We start from the raw sequence: 24,374 nt of genomic DNA on the forward strand, positions 1-24,374 counted from the left end.
CTCGTTTGGTGCGGGTAATGGATGTCCTATAGTAGCTCATTGCAGTTTTGTACGAAGCAAGTGAGGAAGGGGAGGAATCTTTCCGCCAGCGTTGTTCTTTGTGTTGTAGATCCTGTTTGAGTTTCCTTAGTTCGGTTGAGAACCAGGGTTTCTTGTTCGTGCGGGCTGGGTTGATAACTTTTGTTGTTACAGGGCAAATTCTGTTAGCTACTGAGTGTGTAATAGTTTGCCAGGAGTTCATAGCAGTATCCGCATCGGAGAAGTCCAGTTTAATTAGTTCTTCAGCCAGGCTGTTGTTGAGAGTGTCCATGGAACAGGGTTTCCTGAACTGGATCGAGGATTTAGTAACAATAGGGGTCAATTTTTGTTTTATAGATAATTTTGTAGTTATCATCGAGTGATCCGACCAGGGGATGGGGGTGCAGGAAGGAGGGGTGATGGGCGTGATGGTTTCGTTAGTGAATATCAGGTCAAGCGTGTGGCCTGCCTTGTGTGTGGGATTGTTTATAATTTGTTTGAATCCCATAGCCTGGAGAGAAGAGAGAAGGGCTTCGCAATTAAATGATAGGGTAGGGGAGTCAACATGGATGTTGAAATCTCCTAAAATAATAGCCGGTGAGTTTGTGTTGATGTGTTTGGCTATGGTTTCGATCAGTGGAGAAGGGTCAGATTCTAGGAGCCCCGGGGGGGCGTAAATAAGGCAGACTTGAAGCTGGGAGGATTTGAATAGTCCGATTTCTAATTTGGTCATCAATTTGAAGGCTTGCTGGGACAGTCTCAGTTCTTTTTTTGCTATTAACATTATTCCACCCCCTCTTTTTTTAGGTCTGGGGATAGAGAAGATGTCATATTGTTGTGTTGGCAATTGGTTAATTATGGCGGTGTCTGTGTTTTTTAGCCATGTTTCGGTAATGGCACAGATGTCCGGTTGGGTGTCCAGGAGGTGGTCGTTGAGCAAATGAGATTTTTTAGAGAGCGACTGCGAGTTGAAAAGGGTTAAGGTGATTAGAGATAATCCTAGGAATTGTGTAAGAGGGGAGATCATGATTGGAATCAGGGATCTCTTTGATCGTAGATTGAGCACGGGTGTATTCGCTCTGTGAGAGAGTAGGTGAGGGATGATCTGAATGGGGAAAGTTTGTAGCATGCTGTCTTTTTAGAAGAAATTGCTAGTGGAGAAGATTGTTGGATGACTACTGGGTGTTGGAGTGGCTTGATGAGTGCTAGATGCTGGATTGACTGGAAGAATGCTGGATGCTGGAGTGATTAGAGGATTGCTAGAGGAATGCTGGATGCTGGATTAACTGGACGCGTGCTGGATGCTTGATTGACTGGAAGCATGCTGGATGCTGGAGTGACTAGACGAATGCAGGATGCTGGAGTGACTGGAGGAGTGCTGGACTGGACGAATGCTGGATGCTGGAGTGACTGGACGAATGCAGGATGCTGGAGAGACTGGACGAATGCAGGATGCTGGAGTGACTGGAGGAGTGCTGGACTGGACGAATGCTGGATGCTGGAGTGACTGGACGAATGCTGGATGCTGGAGTGACTGGAGGAGTGCTGGACTGGACGAATGCTGGATGCTGGAGAGACTGGACGAATGCTTGATGCTGGAGTGACTGGACGAATGCTGGATGCTGGAGTGACTGGACGAATGCAGGATGCTGGAGTGACTGGAGGAGTGCTGGACTGGACGAATGCTGGATGCTGGAGTGACTGGACGAATGCTGGATGCTGGAGTGACTGGAGGAGTGCTGGACTGGACGAATGCTGGATGCTGGAGAGACTGGAGGAGTGCTGGACTGGGCGAATGCTGGATGCTGGAGAGACTGGACGAATGCTTGATGCTGGAGTGACTGGACGAATGCAGGATGCTGGAGTGACTGGACGAATGCAGGATGCTGGAGAGACTGGACAAATGCTTGATGCTGGAGTGACTGGACGAATGCTTGATGCTGGAGTGACTGGACGAATGCAGGATGCTAGAGAGACTGGACGAATGCTTGATGCTGGAGTGACTGGACGAATGCTGGATGCTGGAGTGACTGGACGAATGCTGGATGCTGGAGTGCCTAGAAGATTGCTAGAAGAATGCTGGAAGCTGGAGTGAGTGGAAGCTTACTGGATGCTGGAGTGGATGCTTGATTGACTGTGCGAATGCTGGAGTACTGTTCAGTGTGGGAGTGGGTGGACGACTGATAGGGGAGAGCTAAGGTGGATCGCTTGGGAGAAAGGACGGTTGGAGTAATAGAGGGAGGTAGCGAGTGTATCGTCTGGTATAGTCTGGTACAGTGTGCTGGAGCGCACGAAGGAGCGCACAAAGGGGCAGGCCCCTTTGTCGCGCTCCTTAGGCGCGCGACGCCTCGAGCCGTTTCAGCCCTTTAAAGGGCTCTGGGGAGGCGTCAGGGCTTCCGGGGAGGGCTTACCGGTGGCTGCTTCCTTCTGCCGTCGGTTTTGACGCCGCTGGGTTTTTTTTTAGTTTTTAAATTTAGTGTTGCCTCGAGGCCTCGCGAGAGGCTTGTCTCCGGTCCACCTCCCCTGGCCCCGATAGGCCGACGCCGACCGCGTGGGGAGGGCCGACCGAGCCGAGGGGAAGAGCGGCGAAGCAGCAGGCAAAAGGGTGCGCCTCGAGCCATTTCAGCCCTTTAAAGGGCTCTGGGGAGGCGTCAGGGCTTCCGGGGAGGGCTTACCGGTGGCTGCTTCCTTCTGCCGTCGGTTTTGACGCCGCTGGGTTTTTTTTTAGTTTTTAAATTTAGTGTTGCCTCGAGGCCTCGCGAGAGGCTTGTCTCCGGTCCACCTCCCCTGGCCCCGATAGGCCGACGCCGACCGCGTGGGGAGGGCCGACCGAGCCGAGGGGAAGAGCGGCGAAGCAGCAGGCAAAAGGCTGCTGCTTCGCCGCTCTTCCCCTCGGTACCTATACTCCACAATCTTGAGGACCCAACTGTCTTTGGTGATCTTCCATTACTCTTAGAGTAACAAGTGAATTATTCCTCCTACCAGAGTTCCATCAAATCTCATACTTGTCTTACTGCCTTGTTGTGGTGCTTTAGGTTGACATCATGCACATGGATGTCCTCATACCAGAAGTTGCTGAGAGGCATGATACAGCTAGAAGGGGTGTCATTGGAAAAAAGAAAGCTTATACGTGAAGTAAGGATGTCTAAAAGAAGGAAGCTGCTTGGCTCACATCGATAAAGACTTGACAGCCATGTATCAATTCTTAATTTGTGTGACAGTTTATCTGCCCTTGTCCCTGTATAGACTATTGCCTGAACACAGAACATCAGAAATCTCTTCATGAAAATACTTGCGCAGACTGCTGTTCCTCAACCAGACCATCCGGTGTGCTCCATAAGAACATAAGAAATTGCCATGCTGGGTCAGACCAAGGGTCCATCAAGCCCAGCATCCTCTTTCCAACAGAGGCCAAACCAGGCCACAAGAACCTGGCAATTACCCAAAGTTAGATTAATGTACGTTTGAGAAATGGATAGACTTCCCAGAACTTAACTACTGATCAGAGCAAGTGCAAGGCAGCAATATAATATTCTAGTTGAGCAGATCTAAAAACTTATAATTTGGCATTGCCTTCACCACTGTTTGCTTGCTGCTCTCTGCCATCTAAATACAACTGAAACCATTTTAGTGCTGTTCCATATACTCCCACTTCTCTCAAACGATATAACAAAATTTTATGGAAAGGCTGACGAGATGGCCAACATCATCAAGTTGTATCCTGGCCATCCCTCCAGCCCTCTATGGATCTAATCAAACAAGGTTTTTGGTGCTCACTTAGTACTGAAAAACAATTTGGAACTGAGGATCTCATTTTCCTCAACAAACTCAGCTACCTGCCTCAGCACAGCAGACTCAATGATTTTAGTCACAAAAGACAATGTTGACTTTGGCCAGTAGTTAGCAGCGCAGTTGGGTGTAAGTTAGGCTTCTTCAAGCCTAACTTACTGCTGCCAATTGCTGCCAAAGAAGATCTTAAGAACATAAGAAAATGCCATACTGGGTCAGACCAAGGGTCCATCAAGCCCAGCATACCAACTATTGCAAAAATTTATTATATCTTTAAAAAATCCTCTATAAGAGAAGAACAACCAGAGCAATCCATTGATATATCAGATGTCTTAGAAACTACTTTAGACACTGTTATAACTTCTAGGGAAACTCTTTTTGTCTCCTTTACATTTCCACATTTATTTATTTCCACGTTTATTTTTACGTAATAGATTGTTAAATTTCCATGGTCAACAGATCTGGATTTATCCAGATCTATCTAGACCAACTCAGGTAAGGAGACAAGAGTTTCTTAAATTGAAGTCTGCCACCCTGGCCAGGGGTGCCAGATTTCTTTTAAGATACCCTTGCAAGTGTGAAATTTGGTTTAAAGATCAAAAGTATGTTTATTTTGAAGTTGCAGCATTACAGGCTTTCGTGGACTCACACCCCCAAAGTGCAGAAAATGGTTGAGAGCAAAAAAAAAATTATTTAAATTGTTGTTTTCTCTTATTGCCTAGTATTATGGGTGAAACCATATTTACCTTATATTTTTCGCTCTGTTTAATTTTTCAATGGTCCACTTTTGCTTTAAATATTACTATTATCTGATTATATGGGTAAAGATTGAGATTTAGTTTCCACAGGAAATGTATAAGTATATTATATGTATTGTATCCATTTGCCTGTTATAATTAAGAAAAGTAAAATAAAGAATTGAAAAAAAAAAAAAAAAGTTAGGCTTCTTCAAGCCTAACTTACTGCTGCCAATTGCTGCCAAAGAAGATCTTAAGAACATAAGAAAATGCCATACTGGGTCAGACCAAGGGTCCATCAAGCCCAGCATCCTGTTTCCAACAGTGGCCAATCCAGGCCATAAGAACCTGGGAAGTACCCAAAAACTAAGTCTATTCCATGTTACCATTGCTAATGGCAGTGGCTATTCTCTAAGTGAACTTAATAGCAGGTAATGGACTTCTCCTCCAAGAACTTATCCAATCCTTTTTTAAACACAATTATACTAACTGCACTAACCACATCCTCTGGCAACAAATTCCAGAGTTTAATTGTACGTTGAGTAAAAAAGAACTTTCTCCGATTAGTTTTAAATGTGCCCCATGCTAACTTCATGGAGTGCCCCCTAGTCTTTCTACTATCCAAAAGAGTAAATAACCGATTCACATCTACCCGTTCTAGACCTCTCATGATTTTAAACACCTCTATCATATCCCCCCTCAGTCGTCTCTTCTCCAAGCTGAAAAGTCCTAATCTCTTTAGTCTTTCCTCATAGGGGAGTTGTTCCATTCCCCTTATCATTTTGGTAGCCCTTCTCTGTACCTTCTCCATCGCAATTATATCTTTTTTGAGATGCGGCGACCAGAATTGTACACAGTATTCAAGGTGCGGTCTCACCATGGAGCGATACAGAGGCATTATGACATTTTCCGTTTTATTCACCATTCCCTTTCTAATAATTCCCAACATTCTGTTTGCTTTTTTGACTGCCGCAGCACACTGTACCGCCGATTTCAATGTGTTATCCACTATGACACCTAGATCTCTTTCTTGGGTTGTAGCACCTAATATGGAACCCAACATTGTGTAATTATAGCATGGGTTATTTTTCCCTATATGCATCACCTTGCACTTATCCACATTAAATTTCATCTGCCATTTGGATGCCCAATTTTCCAGTCTCACAAGGTCTTCCTGCAATTTATCACAATCTGCTTGTGATTTAACTACTCTGAACAATTTTGTGTCATCTGCAAATTTGATTATCTCACTCGTCGTATTTCTTTCCAGATCATTTATAAATATATTGAAAAGTAAAGGTCCCAATACAGATCCCTGAGGCACTCCACTGTCCACTCCCTTCCACTGAGAAAATTGCCCATTTAATCCTACTCTCTGTTTCCTGTCTTTTAGCCAGTTTGCAATCCACGAAAGGACATCGCCACCTATCCCATGACGTTTTACTTTTCCTAGAAGCCTCTCATGAGGAACTTTGTCAAACGCCTTCTGAAAATCCAAGTATACTATATCTACCGGTTCACCTTTATCCACATGTTTATTAACTCCTTCAAAAAAGTGAAGCAGATTTGTGAGGCAAGACTTGCCCTGGGTAAAGCCATGCTGACTTTGTTCCATTAAACCATGTCTTTCTATATGTTCTGTGATTTTGATGTTTAGAACATCTTGATGTGGTATCAAATGATTCATATGCTGACTAGAGGAGATAACACTTGCATTCTTTCATATCCAGAAGACCTTGCTGATAGCTTTCCTGCTCCCTTTTGAGAGACTCTACCAGAGGCTTCAGTTTATCGATGCAGTCATGCAAATACTATGCCATGCATAGTTGGTAGGCTACAATGTAGATGTTGAGTATCAAGCTCTGGAAGACATTATTCCCAAAGTTGCCCTACAGTCTAGGGATCATACCCAAGGAGGATACTCGAAAAATTCTGGTTTTTCAGCCTGCTTCAAAGCCACTCAACAACCACTGCTCTGGTATGAAAGTTGAACCACTGAAAATCCTGGAGATTGTTGGATTCTGTTCTTAAGGTCCAGTTCCTGGCTACTGGTAGATAGAAGGTCAGTTACCCCACATTCACATTTGTTAAAGGATTGAAAGGATTGGGATCACTGCAGGTTCAGAGCACATTTCCAGAATCTGAAGGAGCCCAAAGACCGCTGCACAGGGATCGTTGTCCCTAAGGATATTGATTCCGATCGCCTTACTTGGCTTGTCCAGCAATTTAGAGTACGAGAGGTCTTCTATCAGAGATGAATGCTCTAGCAGGTCAAGTAAAGAGTCTGAGGAGATTCCTGTAGACTATTCTTCTGAACAGAGAGGTAGAGGGACACTAGCCTATGACCCCAATGAAGATGATGGTGACTGGGGTGGGGTCCTCAGTCATCTTTGATGGGAATATTCCTGAGGTATACTCTAGACGATGGTGTTTTGTGACTGGATTCTTCCACAGTGAGGGATGGTACTCCTGACTGATGAGGGCTAGTTTCCACCACTGGGACTTTTAATGGGAGTTCTTGAGGCATGGAAGCAAGAGGAACTCCTCCTTGTGGGAAAAAAATCCAACAATCTAGACAGGAGATTTGAAGGGTTACCTCCTTGTCACTGGCCATCAATGATTTAAAGAAAGTCTTCACTAGTTCAGCCACTTGATCTATGGACTGTTGTTGGGGAAAAAGACATCCTCTTCTGAAACCAGTAGAGGGTCATCCTCCTGAGAAGCATGTACTAGACTCCAGTAAGAGACTCCCTTCTAGATAAACTGAGCTGGTGGCCACATACAGACCAGAGGGACAATGGAGCATATCAGATACAGAATCTCCAAATGATACCCAAGGTTAGATTGAGGAGGAGGTGGAGGAGTTCTAGAAGGTTTGAGAGCTAGGCTGAGGAGGTGATATATAGATAAAGACATCAATATGGAGGAAGGTAATGGTAAGGAGTTTCATCTGGATCCCCCAGTGCCTATTCTTGCATCAAGTGCATCGATGGCACTGGAGACCAGTGCACCAATCACATCAATGTCCAGTGCACTAATGGCGCCATAGTCCATAGGCTCCATAGTTCTAAGGCCCAATGCATCGACACAACAGCTAGTGCACTGATGGTGTCAAGGCACCGGCAGTTTAGAAGATGTGTACTGTACCACTTGCTCAGATGAAAGGCATTTTTTTTCTTTTGTATCAATGCACCCTGCAAAGACGGGGGAATTGGCCCATGGGCATATCAAGGAGCTTGCTGGATGTTGACTCGATGTGCCTGCATCTTGCTCGATCTCTGAACTACAGAAGTTCCAGAGCCCAGTGCCGCAGTTGGGGAAGCTTTACCCAAGAAGCTCCTGTTCGACTTGGCATGGAGGGAGCCAGAGGAGGCCCTGTCCCAGGAGAAGGAACAGCTTTGACTGATGGACTCAGGAGGCAGCACAAGCAGGAACTCTCACACATAATCAGTATTAAACCTTACTGAGCTAGAGAATGATAGGTTCATTCGGCGCTATCAGATTATGTTACCTAAGTGTCATGGCTAATTCAGTCCTGCTTGACGGAAAAAACTAGTATTTTATAAACTGTGTGGTAGGTGCTGCATAGCTTATAAAAGACTGAGTACTTCTGCTTCAGAAGTATACATGCATGTTTCACTATGCACATATATTGCCAAAGTAGGAACATGTATATTTTTCTACCCATTTTATAAACATACCCATGTATATTTTATACACAAACTAATTGTGACACTGCACGAATAAACACCCAGAATTAAACATGGAGGATGTATTTTATAAAATATGAATGAGGATTTGGAAACACCAGCTTGCTAATAATTCACCAGTTCAGCCAGTCCTCTTCCAGTTCAACTAGACCCTCTAGCACTTCATCATGAATTTCCACCAGCTCAAAAATAAATCATCAGTCCATTTCTGGAAGCAATTAAAGGCCTATTTACTATTTAGCGAGGCCTTTAATAATGAGCTTCTTCATTTCAACCTGTGAAGCTCATTCAATAGATTGATCAGCTGCAACTGGCCATGCAAATATTGTGGCAGCCCTGCCCATTATTAAGCTATTTGAGCAGCAATACAATTGATTAGTAGATACAGTATTTTCCATCTTTGCTGGTTTTTACTAGCTCATGCTATGAGATCCAATTTATTTATTAGTTTTCAGTATATTTAGACTTGTATGTTAGTGTTGATCCCTGGATACTTGTTTTATTATAATTCACATATGTCTTTTGCTAGCTGTTGAGAATTTATGATTAAGTGGAATATACATTCCAAACTTCACCTTCTACTCAAAAACTGCAGACAACAGACAAGTCAGATATCACTTGTGCTAGTCAATTACCAGATGTATAAGTATGAGAATGAGTTCGGTAATGTACGTGTGTGGTTTTTTTTTTTTTGTTTTTTTTTAAACAGCAACTACAGCACGCACTTCTGAGCCCTGCCCTGGAACACCACTAAGCTGCCAATAAAATGTCCCGTAGGTATCTAAAAGATCTCCTGTTCCAAGAGGTCTAGGACAGTTCTTAATTTGTATTATCAGGTATTAAGAGTCAGAGTCAGGTGGCAAATGCATGTTTTAGTTGGCTGCCCTGTTGTGAATAATATTGTTTTAATTGTTTGATCCATTTTATGCCTGTAATTTCATGTTTTATTTTTTGTAATTCACCTAGCACATTTGTTATAGGTGAAAGATAAATAATTTTAATAAATAAAATGTACACATAGGGGGTCATTTTCAAAGGAGTTACGCATGTAAATGTGACATACTATCGTAGCAATTTTCAAAAGCTATTTACTCGAGTAAAGTGCACTTACTTGAGTAAATCCTATGGACAATTCAATGGCATATATTGTAGCAATTTTGAAAAGCCCACTTACTTGAGTAAAGTATATTTACTCGAGCAAAAACCAGTTTTGCTCGAGTAAATGCTTTTTAAAATCAGGCCCATAATGTTCCTATAATGACTTAACTGTTTTGAAACTGATATTGTCCGTTTTCTTTGCTCTTTAATAAAAAGTATTTTGCAAAAAAACAAACAAACCCTGAAATATGTGCATACTCTCAAATTTTATAAAATAGCTTCTACATGCTGCTTATGCATGGAAGCCTTTTGAAAATTACCTCCAAAGTTAAGAATAATGTTTTTTGGTTGTTTTTTTTTTTGTGCATCACTTTGCACTTGTCCATATTAAATTTCATCTATTTAGATGCCCAGTTCCCAGGTCTCACCAGGTCTCCTGCAATCATTCACAGTCTGCTCATGTTTCTTGGTTCGTTGGACCAGACTATTTAAGTAGTTAAAACTTTCAAAGAATTCTAATCAATTAGTAAAGCAGGACTTTCCTTTGTTAATGTTGGCTTTTTCCCCATTAACCCCTGTTTATTCATATGCCTAACTATTCTTAATAGCAGCGTCCCACATTTTATCCAGTATCAATGGCAGGCTCAATGGCTTGTAGTTTATGGTTCAGCCTTGGAGTCCTTTATAAAAATGGTCATTAGATTGGCTACCCTGTACTCCTCAGAGACAGAGGCATAGTTAGAAGTCAGTACTCTTCTAGTAGTGGAAATGAAAACTGTGTGTAGTTTATGCTTCCAGCACAGTTATACACGGGCTGTGCTGGAGATCATGGGGAGTGGGTAAGTTCCAGTCCCGCTACCCACAGCATTTTTTAGGGTTCGGGGCAAAGGAGAGAAGGTCTGGACTCTGGGGAGTAGAGGGATGCAGCCCTGAAGATATTTAAATATAGGGGGAAAGGCCAGGAGGCAGCTATATTTTTTTTATTTTTGAGAGAACCAGAGAAGGGACTTGGTCCAGGAAGGGAGGGGAGTAACAACGGACCCCGGCACATTTTAAACATTTAAAAAGGGGATCGGAGGTATGGTCCAACAGGGTTTATCTTTTATTATGTGGCCAAGACTGCAAATCGGGCCACAGGTCTTTTAATTTTTCTTCCAACTTTTTTTTTTTTTTTACAGCCCTACTTATCCGGATATACATAGTGATGGCAGAAAATGACCAAATGGTCCATCCTGTCTGCCCAGCAATTTTCTTACAGTAGTAACTGCTGCTCCATGCAGATTTCTCCAAAGCCTTATGTTAAGGGTAGCAATATCTACATTCAAAAGCAAGCAACTGACAAACCCATAAGAAAATTATTGCTCGCAACATTTTTACAGGGTGAGCAGCCTTCTTGATAATTCAGGCAATGCTGCTTGAATGTGCTTTGCTTTTAGGCTTGGCCACAGAAGCAGCCCTGTGCTTATTCCCTATTGTCTGCGTATCAGTACCCCGGACCGTAAAAGTCAGGGCCCAGCATTGGCTGTTGTCTGAATCCTGTTCTCCTCCCTCCGTCCACCCCCACTGTCAAAGCAGAGAATGATGTTGCCTTCTGCTATTGGGTAGTAGCAACTGTCGCTCAGTGCAGGCCGCTCCCAAGCCTATTCTTCATTTCCATTCTCAAGCCAGCAGGAATTTTCTCTTTGTCCCATGCCCTTAAGAATTCCATTACTCTTCTTTTTTCACCACCTCTTATGAGAGGGCATTCCATGCATCCACCACCCTTTCTGTGAAGAAATATTTCCTGACATTGTTCCTGAGTCTTCCCCCTTGGAGTTTCATATTGTGACCTCTAGATTTACAATTTCCTTTCCATCAAAAGAGATTTATTTTTTTGCACATCATTAATTCCTTTCAGGTATTTGAAGGTCTGTATCATTTCTCCCCTCTCTCTCCTCTCTTCCAGGGTTTTCATATTAAGATCCTTCAGTCTCATCTCATATGGCTTTCTTTGCAGACCCTACACTAGTTTTGGTTGCCTTTCTCTGGACTGCTTCCAGTCTGTCCTTATCCATTTTAAGATGAGGTCTCCAGAACTGAACACAGTATTCTAGATGAGACCTCACCAATAATACGTACAATGGCATTATTATCTCCTTTTTCCTGCTTATATATCTTTCTCTAGACAGCCCAGCATCCCTCTGACCTTAGCCAGCACATTATCACACTGCTTCGCCACCTTCAAATCATCAGACACTATCATCCCAAGGTCTCTCTCCCAGTACATCTGTCTTCCACCCCGACATATAAAGCCCCTTCAGCTTGCCATGCCCCCTTCTTGGCACTGAATCCCAACTGCCAAACTTTCAACCACTTTTCCAGCTTTCCTAGGTCACTTCTCATTCTCTCTACTCCTTCAGATGTATCCACTCTGTTGCAGATCTTAGTGTTATATGCAAGATGATGCATTTTTCCTCAATATCACTCGCAAAGATATTAAACAGAACCAGTCCCAGCACAGATCCTTGAGGATCTCCATTTATCACTCTTCTTTCTTCAGAATAGGTTCCATTTATCACTACTTGCTGGCATGTGTCAGTCAGTCAATTTGTCATCCATTCTACCACCTTGAGACCCACTCCTAGGTTTCTCATTTTACTTATGGCCTTCTATGTGGGACATATCAAAAGCCCTGCTGAAATCCAAGTAAACCACATCGTTTGCTCTTCCTCTTCCTTGGAAGAGAGTTGCTTATCCAGATATCTTTTGAAGATTTCTGGATAAGCAGCTGGTTATCTAGCCACACAAGGCAGGATAACTAAATAACCTAAACGGTTATATTCAAACAAAGCCGGCTAAGTTTCTTAGTTATCTGGCTACATGTAACCGGATAACTTAATTGAGTATATTCAGTGAGATGTTTATTCTGCTGAATATACAGAACAAGTTATCTTGCTAATTTTAGCCTGATAACTTTGTCCACTACCTGCCCTATTGATTATGGACCTTCTCACATATCACCTTCCTTTATCTTTGCATTTTACACTTGTGCGTTCTTTCTGTAGTTTTTCCCTCTGCTCTAGTTATATACAAGCTAATAAAGGGTAGATTTTCAGCAAGAGCTAGCAGGTTTATTAAAGAGCAGATTAGGTCCCAGGCTGAAAATTACCCCTCCTGCAGAGCAGCTTAATCTAGATTTAGCTGCTTTGAAAGTGGCTGACCCCAGGCTGGAGAGTGTGGGGGTGGGTAGAAAAGATGGCCAGCTAATGTCAATTTTTCAGTGCTGATTAGATGCCCAAACCTAGTTGCTGCAATAGCAGGCATAAATCTAGATTTCAGTTCATCGTCAGAATAAGCAAACCTACCCAGCTGAGTTCAGCTGACTATGGGATTAACTTAAACTGCCAAAATCTAAGCAAAATCAGGCGCTCTGCCCTGCACTGTAAATGCATCCCTAACTGATGACATAACTTAAACAATACATGACTGGGAGGTTTACAAGTTTCCAGAGAAGTGACTCTTTTTCATCTAATAATGAACAAACAGCTCTCCATTCATTTCATAGTGGTGGCATGCATTCCATTTAACAAAAGATTTTTGTTACTGCGCATTTCTTGTTTTATCTTGGATGAAAAAAAAAAGTAATCTTTCTCTACCCAACCCCCCAGACTAAATATGTTATAAACATATATATATATATATATATATATATATTTCTATAATTCACACAGCATGTTGAAATATTTGTTATAAAATCAGGTATTAAAATACAGTCAAACTTCATTCTTGATTTTGTGCCATCAAAAACACATACCTAGGCCTTATTAGTTTTTGTTTTTCTATCAGTGATGCCCAGAACCACATATAATGTCACATCAAAGCTCCTCAAACCTGAATGGAGCCCGTATTATAATTACCTGTGATCAGTGAATGTAAACCACTCATGACAATGAAGAAGAATTCAGATGCTGAACAAGATGAGTTTAGTATAACTTCATAAAGCTCATAATATTTAAACATCTATTCTACGGGGGCAGGAGCAATTTTTACATGCTTATGTTTATTACAGTTTACCTTAGAAAATGCCAGATAATGCCTTGTTAAATCTATTTGATGATCAAACAGATTTGGGACCAAATGGAAACTATACCACAAAGTAATGCAACAAAATCCAAAAGTGCTATATGAAGGAACAAAGAGCTCAAATCAAACGTTTGGTATTATCTAATAATTTAACGACCATTCATTAGGCTGGCTTGGACATATTCTATCTTAACTATTAAGTTTGATCAGACTTATACAGTGGGAAAGGGTAAGCCTAGTCCTCCATGTGCAATTTGACACTCAGCAGTATTGCGGTACTGAAGGGGATTTAATTGTGCCATATTCAGGTGCAATAAAGGAGCCAGAACTTTGAATAGTTCTATGATCTAGTTAATCTGTGCATGTTGACCATCAAGCGATGTCTATTTTTCAACAAGCTATCTCTCAATGTTTCCAAAACCCAGTGTCTACTGATTCAGTGTCCTCTGTCTAAGACCCCACACACTATAATTGTTATAGAGACTATGTCATTCTCTCTTAATTCCTGAATTCAGAATCTAGGTGTCTTAATTGACCCTACCTTGTCATTCCATCCTTATGTCAAAAAGATTCAAAACAGGCTTTTTCAAACTTCACGTACTCTGCGGTCTTAAACATCTATTAGATAAAGCGGATTTCCGCACAGTGTTTCAAGCTTCCAACCTTCCCATTGTAGACTACTGCAATTCCACCCTTTGGGTCTACCTGCTTCTACTCTAAGACCTCTTCAACTACTGATGAATGCTGCTGCGCAACTCATTGCTGGCACCAATAGGCGCGCATATCACTCCTATGCTCTTTGACTTACACTGGCTTCCAATAGCAGAATGCATTAAATACAAGGTCGCAATCATTAATTTCAATCTGATTTCCTCCTCCGTTTCACCATGGTGCAATGTTTTGCTATGACTTTGCTGCCCGACCCGTTAGCTCCACCCTTCACAAAGGGGTCTTTCTTGACGAGCCTTCACTTTTGCATGTCAGGCTTACTGTCACCAGAGACTGTGCTTGCTCTGTGGTTGCTCCCATCTTTTGGAACTCTCTTCCTGAAGCACTGCACCTTGCAGACAGCGTGAAGTGCTTTAAGACTTTGGTAATAAATGGCTATTCAGACAGGCATTTTCTTAGGCCCATGGATGGTCTTTGATGATCTGGTATTTTCTCTGTTGTAATTTTTGTTTTGGATTGTATTTGTATTGATTTTATGCTCATTTTCCTTTTGTACATCACCTAGGATACAGGCGATTAACAAATTCAAATAAAGATGATAAAAATGATTTGGATAAAAGCATCCAGCATGATATAAAATCTAATACTTCAGAAATCTTTCTGTAGTCACCTGTAGAGTGGTTGGTCTGGAAGTACTCATCAAACACATGGACCAAATAAGAATTTCCAAAGAAAAGAGGAAAGAAACAATATTGCATTACTGATCCGATTATGGTAGAGCAGAGAGGGAAAAAATGACTTTTCTTAACTCCCATAAATAGGCAATAGCAAAGGAGAATTGACTTTTAGTCCCAGGCACATTCCTCTCACATGTAATTGAATGCTTTAACGATGTAACCATGTTCCTATTCAAGTAGAAGTAATAAAGATTCACAGGATCATTCATCAAACCGTGATGTGGCATTATCGCGTGCATTGGGGCCTTATCACGCACGATGACGCACTATCGCACGCGATACCCATCATATCACGGCAGCACAATTCAAATTAGGGGAAGGGGAGGAGTATGGGGGGGTTTGGGTGGGGTTATGTCCCGGCGGCACTGCGGGCGATCATGTTTTACACATGATCGCCGGCAGCACCACGGGAAATAACTACACCTTTTCCCGTAGTCCTAGGGGTGTGGAAGTGTGCGGCCCTCCCGCAACTGCGGTGGGCAAAAATGTACCGCTGCGATGTGGCCGGCTGCACATTTTCACCATGCCCCTTTTATTTATTTATTTTTTATATCAAGGCCATCATTCCGCTGTACTTATTGCGGAATGATGAATCCCAGGGTTCATTAGCAATTACTCTTCCTTTTCAGCATGCACAGACTGATATATTTAGTAGAAGAGAGAGAAAGCATTCTATTCTGACCCAAGGAAGGGAGTATTAGCTCCCAAAAGCTAGTTGAGAAATATATAACGTTAGTCCAATAAAAGGATTCTCTTCATTTTCTTTTTATTTTATTGATCTCTATTTATTTGTATTACAGAGGTAAAAATCAGACCTATAATGTAGACACATAGTTGCAATTTAGGAACTAGTCCAGGTCACCCTTAATGGAGATGTACTAGATGAACCAAATACAATGGAGTTAGAGCATGATGAGACAGACACTGCAAAAATTGCATTAAAATTAAACCTGAATAGCTCAAAAAGCAGGATATTATTTTCCACAAATGAAATTGTCTGGCATAGTTACACACAAACTTGTTGAAGCTTCTATGGCCTTGACAGACAATATATCCATTTAAGAAGCATATTCTAGTCAATCAGGTGTCTCTGCAAGCATACATACCTGCCACTTGAACTATGCATAAATATGCCTGTCAAGAAGAGAACAGCTTCTGAAATTCACCAATCCTATACCAGTGGGCTGTGATATATCTACTGACTTTGTCTACTTTTGGATGCTATGAATTTACATGGAGGACCCAGTAAGGCCCAAGAAAGTCTTAAAAGGGGACCCTAAGACAAAGGACTGGGTCCTCCCTCCGCCTGTGAAATCCTCCCTGGGGCCTGTCTGCAATTTCTCTTCACCTGCTCTCTCAGTGCCTACACTATGGATGCAGTCGGACTGCTTGCGTTTTAATAACCTCCCAGGATGAGACCATGAACCAGATAGACAGGACTGTTTCGGAGAGGGGCTGCCTAGACGTTCACAATCTCCTGTCGGATAAGTATAAAACAGGACTAACATAATTTTATGCTGGTGTTGCTGGAGTGGACCCTTAGGCCGAGATGGGGTTGACGCAACTTGCAGGGAGAAGCCAGATGAGGCAGAGGCCCAACTGGAGCTTCGCTTTTACCAGCCCACATTCCCCTCGGGTTGAACCTTTGAGTACCGGGGCAGTCAGGTCCTAGGTGGAGCCTCTGCTGGTGGTGATGAGAACCGAAGAAGCTGAGTCGGAGTGATCATAGATGAGGCATGTCTGGTGGCAGGCCAAGTGGTCAGAGGCAGGTGGCAGTCAAAGGTATGCATGAGTCAAGCAGTGGTCAGTGGCAGGCAGTGGTCAAGATTATCCAGAATTCAGGCCAAGGTCGATACCAAGTATCCGTCTAAAGGAAAGGCGGTGAGGCCAGACAGGGCAGGGAGGCAAGGAGCAGAACAGGCAGGCAAGCAGGAAGGCAAATGAAGACAAATTGGAAATGAAGAACCAAAGACACTGGGGCAACTCACACCACTACAAGTAGATGAACCTGTTGTCGAGGCGAGTTGGAACTGCAGCATTGCCATTAAATAGGGCCTAGGCTGATGTCATCAACAGGGGCCTCGGGAGGGGGGGTGACCCGGCAGCAGACTCCTTAAATAGTGACGAGAGGTGCACATGCACGCCTAAGGAGATGTCGGTGCTCAAGGATGGTGGCATCCAGCCACGTGTGCCGATGGCATCCACAGAAGCAAGGCTCGTCAGGCTGGAGGCACCTTGCCTCGCTGGAGGGCAATGCCGGTGGTATTTGGGAGTAGCGAGGGCCCGGCTGAGAGGTGAAGGTGGCGATTCACGGGATTAGCCTGGAACCGCCAAACATAACAGCTGGGTATTTAGATAGCAATGTATCAGTAAAATGCAGATTAAGCTGGCATGAGGTATTTTAAATCTTTTTTGGATCCAGAATGTTTTCTATTTGTAGAACCACAAATGTTAAGCAATGTCAAATAACATAGTAACATAACATAGAAATGATGGCAGAAAAAGACCATCCAGGCTGCCCAGCAAGTTTCTTATGGTAGTAACTGTCACTCCATGCAGGTTATCCCCAAGCCTTATGTTAAGGGAAGTAATACTACTAGCAACATTTTTACAGGGTAAGCAGCTTTCTTGAAAATTCAGACAACGCGGCAGGATCATGCTTTGTTTTTGGACTTGATTATAGAAGAAATCTTGCGCTTTTTCCCTAATGTCTGCGTATCAGCACCCTAGACCATAAAAGTAAGGGCTCAGTGATGACTGTCATCTGAATCCAATTTCTCTTTCATCCCCACTGTTGAATTGGAGAGCGATGTTGCAATTGTGTCAAAATCATGAAAGCTAATTGGTTAAGGTTAGTAACTGCTGCTCCAAGGTTACCCCCATGTTCTAACCTTTAGGGATCCACAGTGTTTATCCCATGCCTTTTTGAATTTGTTTACTGTTTTTGTCTTCACCACTTCTTTTGGAAGAGCATTCCAGGCATCCACCACCCTGTCCTTGAAGAAATATTTCCTGACATTGGCTCTGAGTCATCTTCCCTGGAGTTTCATTTCATGACCCCAAGTTCTACTGTTTGCTTTCCAACGGAAAAGGTTCAAAGTTCGTGCATTAAAACCTTTCAGGTATCTGAATGTCTGTATCATATCTCCCCTGCACCTTCTCTCCTCCAGTGAATACATATTTAGATCCTTCAGCCTCTCCTCATAAGTCCTCCAGTACAGACCCCACATCCTTTTGGTCCGGACCGCATCCATCCTGTCTCTATCCCAAAGTTAACCGACCTTGTGTGGTTACTTAACTGGATATCTTTAAAAGGTATCTGGTTAAGTAGCGCCGTCATCACCTAACAAGATTAATCATCAGTGGAGGCAATCCCCCCGCCCCCCCCCCCCCCCAGCCAAATCGTAAAACTAAGGCCCTGTTAGGCTGTGCTCTCCTAGACACCCCCCCCCCCCCAAAACCTTTTTAAAGACTTTGGAAGGGGCCCAGCATTGTACGCTGGTCCCGGTCCCGATTTTCACTTACAAACACAAATGGACATCCTTACCCCCTCCTCCCCAACCACCCATAAGGAAGAAGAGTGATGCTTCCCCCCCCCCCCCCCTCCATACCTTGGACCCTCCCCCATCCCACTGACACCATATTTTATTTATCTGAGCCGGGAGTGAGGGATCCTCTGCCCTGCTCCCGGCACCTCAGAAAGAGGCAGCGCTGGAAGCATAAGCTCATCTTGAAGTTAAACTTTCAGCGCTGCCTCTGTCAGAGCGAGCGGCACTGGAGGTGCAAGGAGCGAGGCAGAGGGTCCCTCACTCCCGGCTTGGATAGAAAACCAGTTTGGAGAGGATGGGGGATGGGGGGGGGGGGTAGGTGCTACTACTCTTCCTTGTGGGTTGGTGGGGGGGGGCGGGGGGAGAGGCAGGAATCAAAGGAGCAGAGGTTCATGTTGCTGGAAAAATCTGATGCGTGGTTCAAAAGTTCTGGGAAGATAACCCTGACGCAGCTCAGTCAGGTGAAACGTGAACTGAACCACTCATAGGTACACTCGACATAAAGGTTTGGGAAATACACCAAATTTTTTATGGACATATTCAAGATAAGTTTTTAAGGCTTTATTGAAGTATTTTTTTTTACAACAAAAATTATTGAAGTTTTAATGCTTCATCAAAAAGTTTCACTATAAAAAAAAAACAAAAAATAGGAGATGATAAGAACAGTGATTATAATGGTAGGCACAGAAAGTGTTCAAGGGGCACTTTAAATATGAAAATATTGAGTCTGGTATTTTGTTAGCTTGAAATCTTGGAGCACCCAAGTTGGCCATCCCTAGAGAAGGAGCCAGTGATGTGCTTAAACTAGCATTCTCTGTCTGGTGGTTGTGTTTACTTTGTCCTTTTTCACATTCTGTATCCTGGATTGAAAGATTTATCATAGCAATTAGGTGTAATAGGTATATTTAAGCCTCCAGACTTCACAGGGGGTGTGGGCAACATGAATTATTCACAATGCCCTATTGTACCAAATGTCATGAGGTGAAACTGAGTAGCATTTATGCGATTTGGTGTCATCAATACAGTGGTCCACTATGAAATTTCTCAGTGCAGTTAAGATTTTGCTAAGGAAGGGGACAAAGTTATAGGAGTTACAGAAGGTGCAGAGGCAGGAGCAGCTGTGGTGTACACAGTGTAGTTGGCCCATTGACACTGGCCAGTAAGGCTGCATTAATAACTGTGCTTTGAGTGTCTATATAATATGAATATTAGGGGCTCCGGGTAATAATTCCAACATGATTGTACATGTGCACGCTCCAATGCATGAACGGATCGACGAATAGTGTGGGAGGGTGGGCGCCAGCAGAAGAAACGAATGCTGACTGGGAGAGACTAGAGAAACTGCTGGGCAGGACTTAAATGCATGCTGCTGTGGTTTCACACACCCATGGAGTCAGGGGGAGGCTGGCAGCAATGGCAGGCTCCAGCAGCAGATGAGAAGCAGGCAAACAAAACATTCAAATTCCTGCCAGGGCTTTACAACTTCCCCTAAGTCAGTGAGGGTATGAGGGGTGGGATGCGGGGGATGGGGGCCACAGCGGAAAAAGAACTAGTGCGCCAACAAACCCTATGAAATTTGAGCTACAAGCAGCTGCTCACCTGGTCCGGAGAGTAGAGTGAGGAGGAGCGGGGAGGGCGGACAGGAAAGTGCAGAGAGAGACTGTGCAGGAGGGAGGAAGAAAAGGTCCAGAAATAGACAGACAGTAGGAAGGATGACAAAGTGGGGAGGGCCATGAGACAACAGTGCCCACACTCCTACACTCACTGCCACGCATCCATGACCCCCAAAACACCCCTAAGTCCTCCCCCATACCCACAATACATGCAATCTGCAAACACACCTCTGCCTTCACCCAACACCATTCACCCTCGAACACCCACTCACCCCCTCACATGTCGAACACCATTCACTCGCTGCAAAACATAGCCTGAGACACCTCTCCCCAAACCCCCACCCACATGCAACCTCTCCACAGCCACTCACACCACATGCACCACCAGAAAACCAATCACAATGCTCAGTGTGCGGCACACCACTGACACCAAATACTTCACACTGACCCCCCACCCCCTCACACCACTGACAACACTACCACACACCATCTACAACGCAACCTGTACCTCCACCCCCACACATCCACTCTCACCTCCACCATCCCTGTTATAACACTGTCCCTCCCCCACAAACTGACTTCCCTGCCCCATTGACTCACCCCCCCCAACACACACATTCCACAAAAATGTACCCTCACACACATCCCCCACCCATACACCTCCTCCACACCCCCCTAACCCTAACCACAGTCACCTACACCACGCACACCGGTGGAAACCCTGTCACAACAGTCCTCCCCCTATCCCAAGCACACCCATTCACCTCTTCACACCATCTACTCAACCCCTCAGACCACTCACACCACCCATACATGCTCCCCTCACGTCCACCTGCAAACCCAGATGCAACTTAACTCCCCCTGCACACCTATTCACTTCTAGTCATTCATCCTCTCACAGCACCACCACTACCCACAATGCACCTCACACCTCCACACAACCATGCACACCACTGCAAATCCAGAGGCAACACTCTACCCTCTCCCCTGCAAACCTAGCAGAGGGGGGGGGGGGTGAATTACAGGAGTGAGAGGGGAGGGAAGGCATTTTGGGTGAAGGAGGAGAGGTAACATGGAAGGGGACATGTGGAGAATTTGATAGGGAATGCACACACACACACACACACACACACACACACACACACACACACACAGCCTTCCATGCCCCCTTTACCTCCCCTCCATACTCTCACACCCTCACTGTGTACCCATTCCCACATAAACTCATCCTCCCCAAACCTACCCACTCCACACACATATCCCACTAAACAACCCCCCCACACATACACACACACACACACATGTATACACAGAAGAGGAGAGGAAGTGGAAATTGAGGGGGTAGAGCTGGACAAAGTGGAGAGCGTAGAGGGAGAGAAGTATAGATGCACATAGAGAGATACCCCGCCCCAGCATACCTACTAACACCTTCCTCTATCACCTACACATAGACATGTCCTATACCAACACCACTGCCCCATGCAAACTCCTCACCTCTCCCTGCCTTTACAGTTCTTTCCCCAACCTACATCACCTCCCCCCACATAAAAACACCACACTCAAACATGTGGCAAGAAGGGGGAAGTGGAGATTGTGATAAGGGAAGAGTGTGCACATATAACCCCCCTAAACTGCACTTCCACCACTCTCACCCTCTCCTACCTTACACTACTACCACCCCTACCATTCACCTCATGTATACCACCTTCCCCATTCAAATGGAAGCGGAGAGGGGGAGCAGGACAAAGTGGAACATGCATGAGGGAAACAGTGCCCCAAACACGGTCAAAACAGCGGTCAAAACAGCAAACAGGGCTTCCTTTTCCTTTTCGAGCTGAGCCTATTTTCAAAAGTGGCCGGGGGACTGCGCACTGGCACAGCACTTTGCTGGCGCGCGCAGGTTACGCCTGCCTCTGGCAGGCATAACGTGTGGGATAAAGGTACGGGGTTTTTTTTTTCGGGCTGGGGGCGGGACAGGTAGGGGAAGGTGGGAGGCAGGGGAAGGAAAGTTCTCTCTGAGGCCGCTCCAATTTTGGGGCGGCCTCGGAGGTAATGGTGAAAGCCATCGGGACTCCCCTAGGGCTCGGCGCACACAAGGTGCACTAGTGTGCACCCCCTTGCACGCGCCGACCCCTGATTTTATAACATGTGCGCAGCTACATGCGCATGTTATAAAATCGGGCATAAATTTGTGCGCGCGGACCTTTTAAAATCTGCTCCTAAGTGTACCATATGCAAAATAAACACTTTTGGATTTAAAAAAAACCCAGCAAACAGAATGTTAGGAATTATTAGGAAAGGAATGGAGAATAAAATGGAGAATGTCATAATATTTCTGTGTCATTCCATGGTGAGACTGCTCTTAGACTACTGTGTGTATCTCAAAAACAATATCGCTGAACTGGAAAAAAATACAAAGAAGGGTGACCAAAATGATAAACCGGTATGGAATCTCTTCGCTATAAGGAAAGACTATAGAAGTTAGGGCTGTTCAGCACAGAGAAGAGACAGCTGAGAGGGGATATGATAAAGGTCTATAAAATCATGTGTGTAATAGAACAAGTACATGTGAATTAGTTATTTATTCTTTCAAAGAATACCAAAACTACGTTAGTAAGTAGCACATTTCAAACAAATTGGAGAAAATTCTCTTCCACTCAATGCATAAATTAAGCTCTGGAATTCATTGCTGGAAAATGTAGTAAAGGCAGCTAGCATAGCTGGGTTTAAAAAAGGTTTGGACAAGATCTTGACGAAGAAGTTCATAAACTGTTATTAACCAAATAGGGTTCAGAAAAGTCATTAATTATTCCTGGGATTGGTATCCTTCCAGGTACTTGTGACCTGGATTTGCCACTGCTGGAAACAGGATATTGGGCTTGATAGACCCTTGGTCTGACCCATTATGGTAATTATGTGCTTATGATGTTTTTATACACTGGGTCTCCAATGAGATATCACTACTATTACTACTATCTATCACTTCTATAGCGTTACTCGACAAACACAGAACTGTACAAAAACCCAGAAGAGAAATTTCCTTCTATTTAGAGCTACAATGAGGTCCATATTCAGTAGTTCATGTCACTGGAAAAATTTGTTGTATGGTTCAAAAGTTGTGCGAAGATACCCTGACGCAGCCCAATCGAGGGAATTCTGAATCGTGTCTGGTTTTTCAATAAGAAAAATGAACTGAATTGCTCATCGATATACCCATGATAAGTTTGAGAAATGCACCAAATTTCTTAAGGACATATTCAAAATAAGTTTATATGGCTTTATTGAAGTATTTTTTACAACAAAAAAATTATTGGAGTTTTAATGTTTCACTATAAAAAAACCCCCCAAAAATTGGAGATAATAAGATTGGGGATAACAACGATAGCACGTATAAAGGTGAATTGTAAAAGCCCAATGTGCCAAACTTAGGGGCTGCATGAATATTTCAAGCCAGCGCATGCTGAGCTGATTTTAAAAACCATCAGGATATGTGCATACATGCCATTACATACAGAAATGAAAAATCTCCAAAAGGGGGCAGGGTGTGGGCATGGTCTGGGCGAGGCATGGACGTACCTGGATTTCACCACAAAATATGCACAAAAATACTTACGCATACTGGGCCGGATTTTCAAACGGGTATGCGCGTAAATCCTCTGCATGCATGAGGGAAACAGTGCCCCACACCCGGCCGGCAACGTGCGTAAAGCCACGGAATGCGTATAAGTTCTGGGGCTTGCAAAAAAGGGGCGGGGAGGGGCGGGGTCAGATGCATCCCGGCACAGCGGCCATTTACCGCTGTGCCGGCACGCGCAACTTATTTCAGCCCCAGGGCTGAAAAAAAAAAGAAAAAGATAGGGTGGAAGGGAAGGTGGGGCGTGGGGGGTGGGGAACGGGGGAAGGTAGCGCGGCTCGGCACGGGCTCAGTACGCGCAAGGTACACAATTGTGCACACCCTTGCGCGCATGTTATAAAATCGGGCATACATGTGTGCGCGCTGGGTAGCACATGCACATGTATGCCCAAGCGTACCTCTTAAAATCTACTCCACTGGCATGTAGGTGTCCCCTACCGTGCAACTTTACTTCTGCTTTGGATGACGTGTAAGTAATAAAACAAAAAATACTAGGTAGATCAGTGAGGTTTTAAAGGTCAGGGCTAACAGGGGAGAAATCCTATCCCTTAACTGGGAGAACTGGGAATGAACTGGGAAAACTGGCAATAGCAGTGGCATGCATGGCTTTTAAAATTCCCCCACTTATATAGTAGAAGTGGCACTTTAGTTAAGTGGGCTTTTGAAGATTGCTACGAATATGCCATTGAATTGTTCATAGGATTTACTTGCATAAGTGCACTTTACTTACGTAAATGGCTTTTCAAAATTCTATGATAA

General features: G+C 44.0%; 1 protein-coding gene across 1 annotated transcript in view; it reads right to left on the minus strand.

Moving 5' to 3' along the window:
* Positions 1–24,374, minus strand: part of LOC115083337 (GDP-mannose 4,6 dehydratase) — a 767,289-nt gene that overhangs the window by 612,956 nt on the left and 129,959 nt on the right. The window lies entirely within an intron of this gene.

The sequence above is a fragment of the Rhinatrema bivittatum genome, chromosome 2 (assembly GCF_901001135.1).
Source record: "Rhinatrema bivittatum chromosome 2, aRhiBiv1.1, whole genome shotgun sequence".
NCBI classification, from domain to species: domain Eukaryota; kingdom Metazoa; phylum Chordata; class Amphibia; order Gymnophiona; family Rhinatrematidae; genus Rhinatrema; species Rhinatrema bivittatum.